At 36.2% G+C, this 20,190-nt stretch overlaps 1 protein-coding gene across 1 annotated transcript in view; it reads left to right on the forward strand.

Annotated features, from left to right (window-relative positions):
* Positions 1-901: 901 nt before the first annotated feature.
* Positions 902-20,190, forward strand: part of Targ2 (Terminal ADP-ribose protein glycohydrolase 2) — a 43,557-nt gene continuing 24,268 nt past the window's right edge. The window contains exon 1 of the mRNA XM_073985944.1: positions 902-1,583. The gene's annotated coding sequence lies outside the window, so the exon portion shown is untranslated. The remainder of the gene's footprint in view (positions 1,584-20,190) is intronic.

Here is a 20,190-nt window from a genome sequence, read left to right on the forward strand (position 1 = left end):
GCAATTTTTCAGGAAGAGTGGACTTCCCCCGAAAAAATTGTAACGACGTAACAAAGGCCGCATACACGACATGTTGTCACACATTTAAAAACGATCCCAGACGCGTCGTTAAACTTTTTATGGGAGGTAGCCGAAAGAGTGGTCCGATGTAGTCAATATTATCTGTAATTTGGCATTTTATGTTGTCAATACTGAAATTATCGAGCATCTTCTGAACAATGAAAAGAGTTCTTATATACCAATCAGTTCAAACTTCTAGCCGCTTTGGTATTTTATGCTTCATCAAAGCTGTTGGATGTTTACTATAGATTCAGCATAAAGAACAATGAAATTCCTTAATTGATTTAACACATAGATGAGCAAAATAAATAAAGGGAGTGAATATTTTTCTCTTACATGCATTAAAAACCCACAATTTTCTCCGGGTTTTCAATAGATTTCGTATGTATTTTGATCATAAATATCTTTTAAAATACTGGCCTCATAATATTATTAAAAGAAAAGGAATTAAAAACAGTGCTTAATCGTTAATTTTTCGATTTCTCCAGCAACTTAAGAGAAACACACAAATACGCTAACGTTGATTTTTTTGATAGTTTTGAACATCAATGATTTAAAACGATTTAAGCTTTTATTAAAGGCTAAAACATCTAAAAATCGGTTTGAGTCTTAGCTTTTCATAATAACTTCTGTGGTGAATTTTTTATTTGAAACTTTTAAGATAACGTTTAGTATACCTCCCGTTGATACTACAATACAATAAGTGTTCACCACAACACCCAAGCTTTGGGCAACAACCACAACCGACCCATCAAACCTATCAGCGACATTCGTATGCATGCACATTCAACTTATTGGCTCCAAAGTGAGCACCAAACCCCCCACTCAACCCATGATCGACAACAACAAGAAGTGGTGCCGACAGATATGGTATGGCGGTGGCCGCAGTTAATTTAGCAAAACACAAAGAGCGTTAGCTTCTTCTTCCAGTGGTGGCAGTAATTCATTGAATCTCTCAGAATTGTTAGCGGGTTGACAGTGTGCGGCGCTATTCACTCTCGATATTCGATTCGATACTACAACCTGCTTTAGAACATCGAGTGTTAAACTTACTAAGATAGTCTGACAGTTAGTCAGAGTTTCTCGTAGCTTGTGGATGTCAGTTTGATTTAGTGCGATTCGTATGTCTTGTTGTTTTTTGCCATCTGCGTGATAGCTGTTTGAAAAAGTTGTTGCAAATTAAATAAATAAACAAATACCTACTTTTATTTTTGAAACTTAAATCTAACCAAAATTGGAAAATTCCCATAAAATAAAATCCCAAATTTGAAGATAATAATTGATTTGTGATCGATGAGCGCGGCGATCTATTAAGACATCAAAATAAATAAAACGTAATAAAGCCATAATCAGTGAAGAATTATCTGGAATCGGTCATAGTGAAATTCAGTGGTCAGTTTCAATATTTGGCATATTCAAGTGTGAATGGAATCTACTTTTTGGATTTGAAGTTTTGAATTCTCCTTAGTCATTGTAGCAGCCAAATGCAGTTCTTGAACATTGCAGAAATTCCAAAGCCTTGAGTAAGTAAAAAGTTCTTTAGAAAAACAAAAAAAAAAAAACAGAACAGAAACAAAACAAACAAAGACAATCAGAAATGTTACCTCAAACCAACACACAAAAAAACATTCTTCTTCCATATCACTGCCCATCACAAATGTATAGGTTGCACAGTGGTCGCGAAAGCCTGAAATGCTGAAACTAAGATGTTTTCGGCATAGTTTTACAAATTTCGCAAGGATATTTTCAGAATTAATCGTATTGGACTGTGGAATACGCCTATATAGATGACGAATGGGCGATATATGCCATTCTTTTTTAGTGGTGGATTTCTGAAAGAACTCTGAAAACGCTTCAGAACCATTCAATTATGTAGTACGATTTGTAGGTAGCCCATCAGCTACTAATGCTTTATTTTTCGTAAAGTCACAATTCCGCTCTTATGGTTAAATTGCACCATACACATAGTGTTTTAACTCAAGCTTTTACCCTTGTTTTAAGGCGGTATTTTTCACTCCTACGATGTTAAAATAGAGTTATATCGTTCATGATAGATGGTAATTGTAGGCTAGTGCACGTAAAGCTTCCATAGATTTGAAAATACCTTGTGGAATAGAACTCCTATATTTAAACAAACATGTCCATCGTTAGTCTATCGCCATTTTTCTGTAGGTTCTGCCAGATCTTTAAATATCCGCGCCAGAGAACCTCAGAGATTTCATTAAACCTCAAAAGAGCATTTTCTTAAATTATAAGTCAACTAGCGTTGATGATGTCGGGTTTCATGCCGCTACCCTTATAAAGGGTGAACATTTCTTTGTTCTTGTCAGGTATTTAATCTTATATTTTCGACGGTTTTTAACCAATCGACTCTAAAACTGCAATATTAGAATTGGGCTTCAGTCTACATGCTCACCATAAAAGTTCAATATGGATGAGCTACTAGACGTAATCTGTATGGTAATGCTGGATCCATTTCTTAAGCCGGAATTAGAATATTTAATAAAAGTTCTCAACCTGTCGCTAGCCACCCAAATCGTGCCAGAAGTCGGAAAATGGGCAGTGTGGTTCCTCTAATTAAGCCAAGCAAGTATACGTACATATGCTTTAGTCGCCCGAGCCTTTACACCTCCCCAGAAATAGCTATCCGGTTGCCGATCATCAATATGGATTCCATAAGCAGCACAGCACTACAACAGCGTTGCACAAAATCTCCACCTATAGTAGTAGAAAAAATAGCTAGAACAGGAAGGACAGTGTTATTGGCGCTAGACTTTTAAAAATGCCATTGATACTGTCAAGCCCTCCGCCGCACGGTGGTCGAAAGCACTGATCTAGCGGCGCGAAATTCATAACTTGCAAACGAATTGAGATACGTCACTGAAATTTTACACAAACTCAGCTTGTACCTGTGGGTAATAATGGGCCAAATATTAACAATATCGGCTAATGTTTTGGTATAGCCCCCATATAACGGTACCTTCCGATTTTCGGTATTTTGAGGATTTAAGCCACAATTTCGTAGCAAATTAGCTGTAATTTGGTACTTAGAGTTCCTAGTGGTCACAAAATATTTCCACCAAAAATTATGAACATAGGTCCACGTTTTGATATAGCCCCCATGTAACCGTATCTCCCAATTTAAGGTATTTTGAATATCATGACCACATTTTTAATTCAACTTGGCTGTAATTTTGCATTCCGTGTTCTCACTGCGTATAAAATCTTCTTGCAAAACATTTTCAATACGGATTTATGTTTCGATGTAGCCCCTTTTGTGGTACCCCCGATTCGTTGAATTTTTACTTGTTATCCCATATTTAATAACATATTTAGCTATAATATGGTATTATAGTGTCTCCGGGGGTAGAACTCCTCCTTGCAAACATTTCTAGTGATAGGTCCATTGATTTAGCTTCCATACAAATGCACAGCTAAATTTGTATGTATTTCATGCAAAATCCCTTATTTTAAAAGTGCAGTCATCAAACGATTTGCAAATATTTGCAGCCCGAATGTGGTTATTCAGTATCGAGAGAGTCCAATTTCATTCCTCAAAAAATAATCGGACCTAAGTTCGGCCAAGTTTACAAAATGCTCTCTATGGAACAAGCGCGTACAACCCATAAAAACACTAAAAAATTGAATTTTTTGAAAATGTATTGCTATATAACTAAGTACCTCCAGACTCCAAACTAATTTTTATAATTTAAATCACACCCTCTGCTATTAATTAAAAATATATCTTGTCCATTTTCATTACGAATTTATTTAACATTTAAACAAATATGAAGTTAATTTTTTTGCAAACATTTTTTAACATCTGGTGCAACAAAAACTCATGTATTTAGTAGTGAATAACTGAGTGAATATTTACAATAACAAAAATGAAAAAAACAAACTCTTTGTCTGCAAAGTGTCTGTAATCGATACAATGGAAAATATTTCGCATTTTTATAGTTCGATTTTTTGACTTTGGCGCCGCTAGATCAGTGGTTTCGACCAGTGTGCGCCGGTGCTCTGACCGATGTCCTCAAACACATCGATCGCACCCCCCTCCGGCCAAGTTTGAAACGTTGGATAATCACATATAAGTGTGGACGGCAGTCGCTCGTGAAATTCAGGAACAAGAAGTTGAATAACAAATTTTCTTGGAGGAAAGATCCGATTATCTACATGTTTGAATCGAATATTTTGAAGGCCGGTTTTAAGTAACCGATTGGGTTTATATGTATATCATTAGAAAGCTTATACAATTGGCAGTCACATGAAAATTAATCGATAATTCGGTTCTTGTTTTTATGAACCGTTTGTTTTCAAAATATTCGGTTCCAAAATGTAGATAACCCGATCTTAAATCCAAGAAAATTTATTATTAATGTGTTCAGCATAACGATATCTATTAGTGATAAATATTTCAGACGTACGCCAGATAGCCAGACATAACCAATACTTTAACATAAAATTTATTTCAGAACAAGGACCGGGTAAAAGTCAGAAAGGACAACGAAAATGTGAAAATATCGATTAGTTGTCTTTGAGAACCGTACCTAAAATCTTAAGATCAATATTTTTGTAAAATATTTGGATGTTAAAAAATCTCATCTTGTGGTACTTTTACTACGATTCAATAAAATAAGAACGAAAAGGACATGCAAGGAATTGAGTTACAAGGACGAAATGTTCTACAAAAATAATCTCCATTCGATTCGTCTGAAGACATGTCATCTCAAACCCAAGCTAGAAAAACGGAAAACAGATATATAAAGCTCCTTTCTCAAGCATAATAGGGGGAAAATAAAAAAATGCATCACGCCATAACTGAGAAACTTGACCTATGGCGAATATTTCTTTTTGTGTTTTTACAATATTATAACCAAAGGCTTACATCTCCAAAAGGAATTTTCCAAGAGATATACATCGCGATGGAATAATATTCAAATCTGTCAGTATGTTGCCCTGAGAACTGCAACAGGGTACCATCTCATGTCATAAGTGAAACTTCTGCATGACCAGATGAATATTCTTCCAGTGCGTCAACCAATGGCATCCTCTCATTGCAGTCCAGAGAAAGAGAGAGATCCAAAGTTACATCAGCAAGCCTATCATACAGTCGCAGAGGCCGTAAGATATATCGTGTGAATGCGGTCCTTTGAGTATATCTTCCATCCATCTTAACTGTAGAACGTCAGCTGTCACGATAAATCCGAGTAGTTTTAGCTCAACTACGTTCGGGATGACGCAGCCGTTTACATACGGAATGATGACGGAACACGCCCGCTCGACATGCTGCACCTTTTGAACTGTCCTGCCACATCTATGCAACTAACTTCAGTAATTTTGTGGTTACAGTCCATCGAAGCAGCTACATTCGTCATTTTCATACAATATATTTCTATTAAATCGAGATAATGCGCTTAATCATCGTATAAGTGCATGCATAGTCTAAACCAAGTTAAAGCAGGCAACGAACATAGAAACATATTGTAGCTGTGATCCAACCTTTGCACGTCGTAATAGTTCTCTCAAACCTAAATCATGTTTGAAGATGGATAATATCGGTCCAATTCTTCCGGTTCCTCAATCACAAATGTTGTCATTAATTTTTCGTTGGAGTCGAAGATTTTTTGCAAGTGAAAAAGTGAAGCCGAAAATTCGAATCACACAACCACCGGTTTCGCTGATGGTAGCAGCTCATCAGACAGAATGATATTTTCTTATTAGTTTTACTTGTTTGGAAGCTGAGAATTACCGTCATACAACCCGAAACCAAATATGAATAGTTAGGGATACTGCAGACCCTTTGGGATTGTTGTATCCACAATTCCAGGCATTTTTATACCCTCCACCAAAATAAGGAGAGTATAATTAAATTGGTCATTTCGTTTGTAACATGTGGGAATATTAGTCGGAGACCCTATAAAGTAAACATATTCTTGATAAGCATAAAATTCTAAGTCGAAATAACCATGTCCGTCTGTAGAAATCAAGATACAGCTCGCACTATTTAAGATAGAGCTTTATAATTTGGTAAAGAAGTTTTTGTTACTCCCTGGTGTGTTTCGTATTGAAAATGGGCTATATCGATTAACGTATTGATATAGTCCCCATAGAACAATACGTTATGATTTTTTGGTATTTTGAAGATTAAGGCCTCAATATCCCACTTGAAATTTGGTATTTAGTCTTCGTTGGGGGTATACAACTTTTCAACTTAAAATTGTCGGTATAGGTTCACGTCTTCACGTCTATAGCCCCCATAGAACGCTACCTACCGATTTTCGGTATCCCACCGAAATGGCTTAAATTTAGTTTTCGTAGAACGGTACCATCCTATTTTCTGTATTTTGAAGGTTGTGGCCTCAATATTCCACTGAAGTGGCTGAAATTTGGTATTTATTCTTCGATGGGGGTCTAAAACTTTTTACCTGAAATTCGTCGGTATATGTTTACGTCTTCATATAGCCCTCATAGAACGGTACCTCCCAATTTTCGTTATTTTAAAGGTTGTGACCCAAATATCCCACCAAATTGACTTAAATTTGGTATTTAGTTTTCGTTGGGTGTATACAATTTTCCATCTGAAATTTGTCAGTGTAGGTCCACGTTTTCATATAGCCCCCATAGAGCGGTACCTCCCGATTTTCGTTATTTTGAATATTGTGGCCTCAATATCCCAGCGAAATGTCTGAAATTTGGTATTTAGTCTTTGTGGGGGTATAAAACTTTCCACTAGAAATATGTCGGTACATGTCCACGTCTTCATATAACCCCCATAGAACGACACCTCCCGATTTGCAATATTTTGAAGGTAATATCCCACCGTAATGACTGAATATTGGTACTTAGGGTTGTTTTTGGTGTTGTGGGTAGGTATTTGGACTATCGATTTTAGGCATTTGGACTTTTTTAGCCACATTATCTAACCGAAATGGCAACAATTTCCTATTTAGTGTCCTTTTCATTCATTCCTGCAAGGAATTGTCAGTAAAAAATTTCTCGATTTTCAGATTTTAAAAGTTTTAACCACATTATTGTTAATATTATTATTTTTTAACGAAATTCGTTGTATTTCGGTGTGTATTCTACAATTTCCATACAACATCGATAATATTTTCACTTTATAAAAAAACAAAAACAATTTTTTATGGTTCGTTAATTACCACTGTATTTTGGTTCTCAAGTTGGGTGTCATTTATGATTTTTATAGCTTTTGGCTCCAAATTCCACGAAGGGGGGTTCTATACAAAAAGACCTTCAACAAAGTTTCATATTCCGTTGATTGTTTGTAAATGAGTGCACATATGTATGTATGTAGACAAACGTCTGTACAAGTATGTACACATTAATGGATTTACATACAGTACTACATATCTTTCTTCATAGGGGCTATCAAGATAAATGTAAATTGGTTAATCATGTGAAGAAGATATTGTTGTCTACTTTCAGTAGAACAAACAATGAAGTGGTGGGCAAAATTGTGCGGAGGGGAACACCTAATAACCAAGCAAACAATAAAACAGCTGTTTGAGATAGTAAATGTATTTTTGAAACTTTCTCAATAGTTTAGGGCTGATACACATATACATACGTATATTTTTATTTAGCTAACTCTTCATCAAAATGCCGCCAATAAACACAACCACTGAACTTTGAAATTCATTCACTGTTGAAAAGGCACATAATAAATAATTGTGAATTTTTAACGAAATTTTGGCTTTTATTTGTCGATTTGTTTATTTTTTGAAAGTGATAAGCTATTGTTGTTGTTGTTTTCTTCGTCGCTTAAGCTCTTTTTGTCCCCAGCTATCGATCGACAAGCAATTCAATCGATCAAGCGGGCACATGATGCCATTGTATACCGTCTTTGGTTTGGCTTTTGGTCATTTTGTTTTGTTTATTATGTGCATATCTCAGCAGTCAGTCAGCGAGTCTCATGGCGTCGTCATTCAACCAATTTGGAACGTTACCGAAAGACGTCATATATTCTAAAGATTGTGTGATTCATTCATTCATTCACTCACTCCAACCAACTAAGCTTTTGTTTTACACATTTCTGTTTATGGTCGTATCTAACTTTAGAGTTTAGAGAAAATAGTAAACAAAACTAAAAAGTATGAAGAACAAACATGGGTATAACTATGCTGGTCCAAACAAGGGCACCTCCAGAAAATATAAAAGGCGACAACTGACCTTTTCTGCAATGGTTGTTTATATATATTTGGAAATTATATAAAATCCTTTACATGTACAGTGAGTGTCAAAAATATTCGGTTTTCAATTTCACCGATAATACTCCTCAGTATTTGAGAAGCCCATGCCCAATATCCAAAAATCCAAATACTTAAAAATATGTTGGTGCTGTAGCATTTAAAAAATGTTTGTAACATGGATCCACGGCAACCCTATAAGCGAGAATAACAAAGAAAACGTTGTGAACCCTGTTTTCTATGCGTCAAAAATATTCGGTTTTTGTAACTTTTGTTAAATATTTTGCCAAAAACAGGTCATTATCGAACTTTTTCTACAATATTAGTATACATTTTAATAATTGCGAACAAAATCTTTGTTCCTGTGTGCGAAAATATTATATTTTATAGAAAATTATTAAAATTTAGCGCTAAGGAAAAACGCTATCCCAGATAAGGGAAAACTGGTCATATTTCATTATAAAAACAGCAGAAATAAAAGGAAATTTTGCTTATATATTCGAATATAGTTGAAATAATGTGCAAAAGTCACGAAAATACAGAAATAATCGATTTCGTGAAACACATAAGCCAGCAAAAACCAATAACTGGGAGGGAAGGTAGAGGAATCTCCTGAAAAATTACGGCTAAACCGCTATTAATTTTCTTGATATTGGTCACTGAGTCCTAAATGACTTCCAGAAGATAGAAAATATGCACTTACATTACAAAAAAATTTTAAGGATAAAGCCTTTCTTGGCCTTGTAACACATCATAAGTCATTAGGGTTTTGGGTTTTCCCGGTTTTTATCATTCCCGGGAAACGGGAATGAAAAAATCGCCATTCCCGGGAATCCGGGATTTCCCGGGAAATTTTAAAATACGAGTGTGGATCAATGTTTCCGTGTTTTTTTATCTTCCCATAGTAACTTATGAAATACAACATTTTCAAAAAGTTGCGGGCTCAAAAATGGCACGTTTTCGCTCCATCGTTTAAAAAAGAAAAAAATATGGAAAAATGCACCATGGTGCCCGGATTTTGCCCGCTCTGACCATTTCCATTATTCAAAGCTAATGAAATCGCTATAAGGAAAGTGCTTTGGCTCAGACAATGAAGTTATTGATCAGAAATTCCAATTTTATGGACCTCGAAAATCGTATGTTTTGTTCTTATGCTTAAAATTGCTTGCAACAAATAAGAAAGTATGAGTCAGCTGTGCCGACTGAGATATACCCTCAGCCTCGGACCTAAAGAAAAGAAGCAAATAATACAAAATACAAATACTTCTGAAGTTTCTAGGGGCTTTTTGATTTCTTGAGCCAATTTCTTAAGAAGTATGGATTTGGCCCGAAAAAATTGTACCGTTTTAACTAGGGCCGCACTTGACTTGCCCTCCCAACAAAAGTTGGGCCTTCAAGTAGAACTTTTTGGAAAGAATTTCAAAAGGATTCGAGATGAGCTGTTTAACTGCACTTTTCCTAAATTTTCTGTTGGAGGTAGGCCAAGGGCTGGACCGATATAGTCCATATTCCAACTTGATACATGACTAGATGAAATAATACGATATGCAAAGTTAGAACCAATCAGAAACTTCATGCGGGAGTTATCTTGCCAATTTTCCCTTTTAGTTGTTGCCGTCACGGTTTCTTGGAGCTTTTAAGACATTATCTCAGGAAGTATGGACTTGCCCCGACAAAATTTGTATCGTCGTAAAGACGGCCGTAAAGACAAATTTTTGAAAATATTTCAAATTGATCCGACAGGAGCAAAAACTTCACTTTTTCCGAATTTTGTGTGGAACCAGTTCTATGTCTGGAACTAATATTACCATACGCAAAATTATGACCGATTCGGTTATTCCCTTCGAGAGTTATCGTGCCCACCATTTTAACGATAATTGTTGAACTTTTGTGGGGAAGGTACCGGAAGTAGTGGACCACCGATATGGTCCATATTCGAACTTAAACTAAGTTTGAAAAAAATCTCGAATGCCTGATCGGTGGCTTCGTTCGAAAGTAATCGTGCGCAACAGCCAGCAAGCCGGACACTCTTTAGCCCAATAGCTGAGGGTATAAAAATGGGACTTTAAAATAGAAAATGTTCTTTCGCACTTAAATAAAACAGAATAAAAATCCGGCGTTATAGTCCATGTTTTTGGTGCGGCTCTTATAACTTTTTCTCTGAAAACACTTATGTAGATTAAAGATTTTGTAATTTATAGATTCTGTAAAATCTAATCGAATTCCGATTCTATGGTATAAAATTGACGGGCATAGTATATTCATTAATTCAATATTAGTTGTGATAAATGTAAAAAGATATTTCCCGATTTCCCGGGAAATATGATTTTGTTTCCCGGGAAAATATCGAAACCAAAAAACCGAGAATTCCCGGGAATTCCCGGTGCGGGGTTTCCCTACCCAAAACCCTATAAGTCACTGATAAATACATTTCTCCTAGAAGCTCCTTTGTACTTTTTGTGTTGGAGTAAACAGAAAGGCCGGAAACTTGGTGGTATACTGATTTTCCTTTTCATTTAGGTCTCAGTGACCAATTTCAAGAAAATTAAGGGCGGTTTAGCCGTAATTTTTCAGGAGATTCCTCTACCTTCCCTCCCAGTTCTTGGTTTTGGCTGGCTTATGTGTTTTACGAAATTGAGTATTTCTATATTTTCAAGACTTTTGCACATTATTTCAACTCGAAACTTCGAAACTATAGTATTCCCTGCCTTACCACTTGGCGAACAATGCCAAATCTTTTACTCTAATCTTTTCCTCTATAAATATTTTAAAATATTAAAACAATAACATTTTTTGTTTAAACCCCCAAGAAAAAAGTTAAACTGTTGCTGACTTTAAAAATTATTTTCGCACAGGTCTCAACCTCGTCGTAAGCCATAATGTTTGAACTTTTGTGGGGGACCTTTATATGCTATCTTCAAATTTGATGTAAGTTTAGAAGAATGGTTACGAACTAAATCGTATACCACCTTCCAGAAATATCTTGCGCACTAGTCATTTTAGTTGGTATTGATCTCTAGTCTGTATTGGAACCTGATCTATTTCTCCGAGAAATCTAAGATATGCAAAGTTTGAACATAATCGGTTACTCCTTCAAGAGTTTTGCGGGCGCCATAAAAAAAACTTTTATGGGGGAAATACCCGAAGGAGTGAACCGATATAGCCCATCTTGAAACTTGATTTATGTTCGTTCTCACCAGTCATCCAGTAGTGCAATTCGGTAATTTTTCAAGTTACCGACCAAAAACGGTTAAATTAAAATTCTTATAATTTCGGAAATTAACGAAAATTTTCGGTAAGTTAACAACCAAAGTGAAGTCGTCGTTAAGTCCTACAGATAGCAACACTGTTGTCAACTTTTATTGATATTTTCCTGCATAATTTTGCATTTTAATTTTAACGATTTTTGTCGGTAACTCGAAAAATGAGTTACAGAATTCCACTGCAGATGGGCAGACGCCCAAATTATCATTCACCGAGATTTATCTGTATTCGTAAAACTGTTAAGCTGTTTGCATCCCCTTCCTCTAGTCATTACCCGAAAGGAAGTCCGAAGTTATTGACGAGCATTAAGTATTGGGCACATATCGAGAGGCATTAGTATATTTTAATGAGTTATTTGGTCCAGAAATTCTGCAATCTGCACTGGATGTGTCCATAAAGAATCGGGAGACAGGTGAGTGGTTTTAGCTGGACAGTTAAACAAATGCAGCATATATTGAGGTCCCAATCCACATGTAGGGGATTTGTATGGTATCGTGCTATCAATTTGGCCAATACAAATCAAGGCGGCTGCATCGTCTGAATCTTAATTGGGCTAAAACCACTCGTGCTTGCCTTGGAAGCTGGTGTTCGGCAGTAGGGCATTTACACTGAATCTTTGTACTGCCTACGCCACTGCATCAATGTGAATGCCTGCCTGATATGTTCGTTGATCTAGAGGTATCATTGGACCTGCCTCTCTTTATCATGAAGATGAATCTTGTCGTGTCTGTGTGGGAAGTGATGCTCACGACGGTAACACCAAAGAAGGTACTGCATCAACAACATCTTGTTGTGTTGATTACCTTCATCTTCTCACGAAGATTGTTCACTGCTGTCATAAGGGGGCACCTTTTTGCCATTTTCAAGCGGACATTGTGGCAGATTTGAATATTCATCGCCATATCAACCTCGGGTGTTCTATAAACAGCGGCTTAAAATAACACTAACCCAAAGGGGTTAGTTACTGCCATGCCGCTGAAAGTAACAACCGTTCTATTATCCTTCCTGGATTCAAGAGTAATTTAACCCTTGCTACAATTTTCTTAATCATGTACCAATGTTGCATTGCTTCAGGTGGTCTAGCCGCTTATTACTACTAGCGAACTTCCCCAACTCTTGCGTGTTTAAGGTTCGTACGATGAAGCTCATTACGTTCAGTTGCTAGTCCCGTCGTCACTGCAGTGAATTTTTGTCTGATTTCGGGTATTTGATCAATAGAAATGTAGTGAGCACCTGCAGCAGTGATGGTGTCCTGGAAAATCTTCTCAGCAACCAGAGGATCTAGAGGTCAGATCAGAGGTCTCCCCCTATCCTCGTAGGAGACTCTTCGTTCGCCGTGCAAAATGTGGAGCTATCAATTCGGTGGCCAGCGCTGTACCCCTCTGGTCATTGCCTATGGTGGAGTGCCAGAGCTCATTTTGTGTATTGAAGTATCTTAGCAGCAGACGGTTATTGCCTCCAAAAGCAAACTAATGTCGGGCATATAACACAAGGCACAGCTATTCATGGACAATCCCACGCTTTTCTGCTACCCGCATACGTTCCATGGACAGACTGGTGTATAAGGAGGCAAGTCCTCCTCCTTCGCTTCTTGTACGATCCTTTCGCAAAACGTTGTAACCATCGCAAGCTAAGGCGACAGTAAGCTTTGTTTCCTGAATCGCGGTGGTCATGATGTTCCTCCGATTTACACAATTTGAATGATGCATTTTCGGGTAACAACAACATGTTGCGTTTGTTGGTGTTGGGGATACTACTAGGGTGTCTGGTATTCCGACACCGATGTTGGGGACCCGCTGGAAGATGATCTATCGCAGTAGTCCTGAAGGCGATTAATACCAGAGCATCGGAAGTGTCCCATTCCATACCTCCATTACATCTCACCAATGTTGACATATGGTGGATGCGGATCTGCCAATCGGAATAGATCCAGGGAATAGGGTTCATCTCTATCCCGGTAAAGCATAACGGAGCTCGGAGTAAGCATTTCGGGATATACGGTGGCGTGGGAGTGGCACCACCTTGAAAAAATACACGAACGCAAACACTTTATTGTATAGATGGCGGCCCCTGGTAAAAGATTGCCCCAAGTCAATCTGTTGCATAGAGCCGGTCGCTATGGGATTGGATCAAGTCTTTTACTCTTTTTGAGGGTTACCGTCTTGCTCACCAGAGAAAAACCTTGAACCTAAAAACGAATCACACAAAATTTTGAAAATCGGATTAAAATTCGATATAGCTATATAGGGCCCAAAATACCAAAAATCTGCCTATCGGAGCTACATATATCAAATTCCGATCGTATCTTCATAATTTTTTGTAGGATTCGTTTTTTAGCCACAGCAATGAACTGGGCCATAATCGATTGGATTTTAGAGAATTTTTGTGAAAACTTACCTTTGGTCCCATACAAATTACTACAGAAACAGAGATCCATCTGGTGGCACGGGTTAACGTTAACCAATCGCCACAAAAATTCCAAATATAAAAGGTTTTTGGATCAAATGGAAAAAATTGGGAGGTAGGCGTTTCAAAAAATAGTTCTTTTTTTGAAATCGTTTTTCGGGCCGCCCTAATGCTTTGTTTTTAGTCCATTAAAAAAATTAAGCCTGATGTTATATGTGAAATAATTTAACATAGTCATTTCGTGCAAAATATAGGTACCAGAAAATAAGTCATTCCGAATTTGTCGATAATTGATCACGTAAAATAAACGACAACTGGCCTGTGCTATTGTCTCATATATTGCATCACACCATTCTGTTCCTCGTCATCATCATTTTATGATGAAATTCTTTTTTAATAATTCAGCTATTAAATATATAATGTCATCGTTTTCACCTTTTTTGTGTCATAAAATTTCTATTAAAATTATTTTCACTTCTAAGCGTGGGATGATTTCACAATAAAGCGCTAAATTACCTCATACAAGTACTAAATTTTGGACATTCGATCTTATTGTTTAAAAAATAACAAAAAACAGGATCTGGCAATATGTATGTATGTAGTGGATAATAGTGCGATAACAACAAGATGTGCAACATCTGCAATACCTGAAGACAAGTTTCTTCTTTATTGCCATAAAAAAGAAGTGTTCGTTCGTAGGCCGAACAAGTTGAACTTGAAGAAAAGCTGTTTTGCATTTTTACCTCTTTGCTTCCGAGTAGCCGCCCAGCCTGCATTTGTGCTAGTTCACGATTTTTTGCAACAAGTTTGTCCAGCTCAGGCTTCTAGATCACATATGCAGCTATTTCATGGCCAAAGTAAACAAAAAAATCGGTCAATGTTGCCATTGGAATTTAAGTTTATGGTGATCGGTTATTTAATTTTTGGTCGGTTTTTAAACAACTTCGTTTTCAAAGTGCAAGATGAGGTTTAGCATGATTCAAAAATTCAAAATTGGGTGTAATGAAGTACAGAGTCGCTCAGTGCCAGTAGAATGTTCAATTGCTTAATGAAAATATGGCATTAAGGATAAACCTATGCTACAAGTCTATAAGTGGTAATTGATTCCTCCATAAACCGAAAATTTACTTAGTCCATATTTACATTAGGCAATTTTCCTTGGGGCAATTGTCAGTTTGTGGATGAGAGAGGGTGTTGTGAGGCAAAGGGTTGCCATATTCCTCATCCCTCTCTCCATCAAACTTCAAATTGCCGCAAGGAAAATTGCCTAATGTAAGTATGGCATTAAGCATTTAAACAACTTTTGCCATGATTGCCACTTCGGTGAGATTTTATTTGAATCTTTCTTTTTTCATTTTAATCAAATTTAATTCAACCTTTTTAGTTAAAATATTAAATCCAATACGACAACACTATCAGTCAAGTTGTTTGTGTAATTGCTAAGCGGCAAAATTGTGTTATAAACAAAATGTTAATATGCATAATTTATTAACAATTTTGTTCGAAAATGAATGAAAACAAAATACATACAACATTTGATTAGAACGTTTGTGGTAAAGTGTTCGTTGTTGTAGGCGTTAATTTAGAATTTTCCGCATTCGAATCGGCGTTTTGTGTTTGTAATATTTTTGTATACAAAACCCACCAACATTTTGTAATTGTTTATATAACGCCAGCCAGTCAACAGTAGTAGTGGACGGACAGACATGGATATGTGAACTTTGAAACTACTCGTTGTTCGCCGGAGAATAAATGTTGTTGACACAACCATTAATTAATACATTCATTAAATTACACATACAACACAAAACGTTTCGGAGTCTCGTGTAAATATTTTGCTAATAGATTTCATTTGAAATTTAATTGACATTATTCGCACAACATTTAGCTAATCTAGAACAAATGTGTATGTATGTGTCCATTTAGAGATGCATCCAAACTGATAAGGCGATTGATTGAACGACCGGTTTGGATCAAAGTAACATTTTTTTCGATGTGCTTTTAGACCGGGTTTGGTCATTTGGCATTTTCGATGATAAAAAATTAATTGCTATTATTAATGCATATTTCTTTTGTTTCTAATCGACAAACTTGCCAAACATGACCAACCTCACCGCATAAAATATTAAGATGTTTATTGCGGTTTTTCTTTAAAAAACTTGTTGAACATGTTTAAAATTATGAAATTTATGTTTATAACACACTGACATTTTTTGTGGATTGAATAATAGGAAAATTTGGTCCCCAACCGAAGCTGTGATATTCGTCATTATAATAAAAATCTCAAAAATGAAAAGTTAGGTTTTATTTGCGAATATTGTGATATCTTCGTTGTTTGGCCACCTACGACAACCTACTTTATATCGTTAGAAAGGTGATACTTTTTTCTTTGGGTATACACTTATAGAAGCTGAGATATTCGCTTTGAAAAACACGTTGACTTTTTCGTGAAGTAAGTTTTTTGGCCATTCTGACCCCTAAATATTATCCGACCATTTCTGGTTTTTGATGAAGCGTGATAAGATTAACCGATCTTTGTAGTCTATCCTTATTTTAAGATCCAGTAACCTTTTTATCGTCCTCTATGGAAAAGAAGGAAGATTAATTGGTCTATAGTCTTTAGACAATGTGTGACTCGGCATCCCCGTGTCGGGATGTAGGTCACCCTTATCTCTTTCCGTAGACAAGGTATACGCAAGGAACGCAGATAGGCCTTAGAAATCACCACGATTAGTAACATCGGCTCCATTACATTCTGAAGCATTGCGGATGTTATACCATCCGCTTTCTGCCACTTGTAATGCTGAACGCTGTTAATCGCCCATTGAAGTTTTGGGAGGAAAGTTAATCTATCTATCAAGTAAATTCATTCTCTTCAGTGCGGGATTGATTATAATTTGCTGTACGGATTTAGAATTCGTAGATAGTATCTTGCGAAACCAGATATCATCGTTTATTGTACCCTCAACCATAATAAGGAGGTTATAATTTAAATTTGTCATTCCGTTTGTAGCACATCAAAATATTCGTCGGAGACCTTATAAAGTACATATATATTTTTAATCAGCATAAAATTCCAAGTTGAAAAAAACGCTGTCCGCCCGTCTGTTGAAATCCAGATACAGCTCGCAATTTACAGCTTTATAATTTGGTATGGAAGTTTCTATTACTCCTTGGATGGTTGGTATTGAAAATGGGTTATATCGGTCCACGTTTTGACATAGCCCCCATAGAATGGTACCTCCCGATTTTCGATATTATGAAGATTAAGATTAAATTTATTGAGCGTTTTAAATAACCAAAAAAAATTGTACAGAGTTTTTGTAACATCTAGAGGTACTTAAGATTATAATGTATGATCGAAATTTACAATATTTGTTTGTGTTCAGCACCATGCTTTTACATATACATATCGACACCTCCAAATAATAGTATGCTAAGTCTAAAAAGTTAGTTTTGCAGGAGAAGCTCTCAAAGTTTGGCAATTCTTTTGAACTTCAGTACTATGCTAAGTCAATATTTGTTTATAACTTCTGTTCGGATTGACCGATCATTACCAAAATTAGACAGAATTTAGGTTAAAGGACGTTCGACACCTCCAAATAATAGTTTGCCAATTCTGAAAAGCGAGTTTTGCAGGACAAGCTCTAAAAGTTTGGAAATTTCTTTGACCTTCAGTACTATGCTAAGTAAATATTTGTTTATAACTTATGTTCGGATTGTCCGATCATTACCAAAATTTGACAGAATTTAAGTTAAAGGACGTTAAATATAAAAATGTAAAGAACTTGAAAACATGCTAAGTCGACTTAGCATACTATTGTTTGGAGGCGTCGATATATAAGAACAACAACGACAATTTGGGGGTGTAAAATTTAGAATTCCTTGCTCCCGGGAATACATTTGTTTGGAGTGTTAATAACTCAGTTAAACTTATAAACCAATTTAAAATCAAGTAAGTCGGACGGAGCCGACCATGGGATACCCTATACCACTATCCCTGGACAATCGCTCTCCACGGAATTTCTTTTCAATGATTGAGAAAATTTTATTATCAAATATTAGAGATGTAATGTATAATACTTATGACCAAAACCAAAAAGTTATCTAGCATGACAAAGACATTTTTGTAGCAGGAAAGGAAAATTTAGTTCACACAAACTAAAATGAAATGAAACCCACTTATGTAGTACTACTACTTCCGTTGTTTAACCGCTACGTTATTGAAATTTTTACCAATTTCACACAAAAGTTTCAGTCCATTTAACCCGCTAAGTATTATCGGATCTTCACGTTGGTTTGTACGCTTCTTCTTCATCATAAACTCAAACTTTGTTTAAAATTTTACGGGTTATTATTTTGACCTACAGAGCCTCTACAAAATTGGTTAAAATTTTGTTTTTGGTCCATTTCATTCCCTGAACATTTCACGATCATCACCAAAAACTAATCATTTCTATTCTGGCCCGAACCCAACCTCCTTAAAAAATTCGTTACAATCGGTCCATAATTGCGGCCTTAAGCTTGTTTACAATTTTTAATGGACAGACACACACACCTAAATCGCTTTATCTCGTCGAGATATGAATTTTGGCATACCAAATAAGGGGTCTAGGACGAATATTTCGTGGTGTTACATAAACTTTTGGAGAGACAATATGTAGCATGGGATAAAAATGTGGTTCTCTACACAGAATCCATTATATATTAGGCAGTAGGCCCGTTATCTAGCAAACACTTTACTGCAATTTACATCAGAGGAAAGGTCAGTAGTTTTTTCCCATTTGCAGGCTACTTTGCGAAATATATATGTCCTCAAGGAATTAAAATATCGACCAAAAATAAAATTTTTATATTTTTCATACAAAAGTAATGGTCCATTTCACCCGCTAAAGAATATCGGATCATCATTCAAAATTGTAGGCATCTTTTTCGACCTATACTCTTACCCGGTGCAAAATTTCGTAACTATTGATGTATAATTGCGACTTCTAGCGAGTTTATTATTACACTACAAACAAATAACGGAATATATTAGGCTGTAACTCTGTTATCTGACCATGCACACCAACATAATTGGCATCAATTGAAAGGTCAAGCGTTCTACTTTCAAGTATATCTCACTTGTCCGGAATGTCACTTCCAGGAATTAAGATATAAGCTGTATATTAAAAATTTTCACAATTTTCACACAAAAGTTTTGGTCCATTATTATATATTATCCGATCGCCATCTCAAATTGCAAGCTTCTTCTTTGTGATATACTCTTACCTTATTTAAAATTACGCGTTCATCGGACTATTATTGAGACCTACAGAGCCGCTAGAAAATTGGATAAATATTATGTTTTTGGTCCATTTCACCCGCTAAATATTTCACGATCATCACCAATAAGAATAGGGATCTATTCTGATCTGAACCCGACCTCCATACAAAATTTCGTGATGATCGGTCCATAATTGCGGTCTGGAGCGTGTTTACAATTTATAATGGACAGATGGACGGACGGACGGACGGACGGACACACATCTCAAAATCGCTTTATCTCGTCGAGATATGAAGATTGGTATACCACATTGGGGGTCTCCGACGAATATTTCGCGGTGTTACATGAATTTTTACCAAAACAAACTTATAATAACCTTTTCCACATTGTGGTATAGGTTATAAATATATAGATAAAAGTAAAAAAGAACAGCTGATAAACCTGAATTCACCCCCTGTGCGTACCAGATACAGCTTTTTCATAAAATGAACACCGAATATTGGCATGAATATCGAAATTCGGTGGGACTTCGTTAATGTAACCAATAGGAGATAAGTAATTAATATTCCGCCAACTATATGACATTTCATTAATATAAATTTCTGACACGAATATGTTGCCATGGGCCCTTACACGTTGCACAAATTTTGATATCAAATCACAAACGTGTAATCCAATTGGAGTAATTCTGGACTCGCCATATATTACCCTATTGGACCCTATTGGAGTAACGCTTACAACTTGACTCGTAATACTTGCCAATACAATGTCTTAGAACTTTTCGTTCTAATGCTTCCATCTCACTAAGAACTGTGGGGGATATATTGAACCATATCGGAAATGCATACAAGAATACTGGTCTTATGCTGGTTTTATATAGCAGTATTTTAGTTCTCACTGGAAGATCTTTATTTACCAAAATCTTAGAGAATGACCCTAAAATTCGATATGCTTTCTGTAAAACCTGCCTTGCATGTTTGTTAA

Source organism: Musca autumnalis, unplaced genomic scaffold, assembly GCF_047663935.1.
Source record: "Musca autumnalis isolate F117 unplaced genomic scaffold, ASM4766393v1 scaffold_4, whole genome shotgun sequence".
Taxonomy (NCBI): Eukaryota; Metazoa; Arthropoda; class Insecta; order Diptera; family Muscidae; genus Musca; species Musca autumnalis.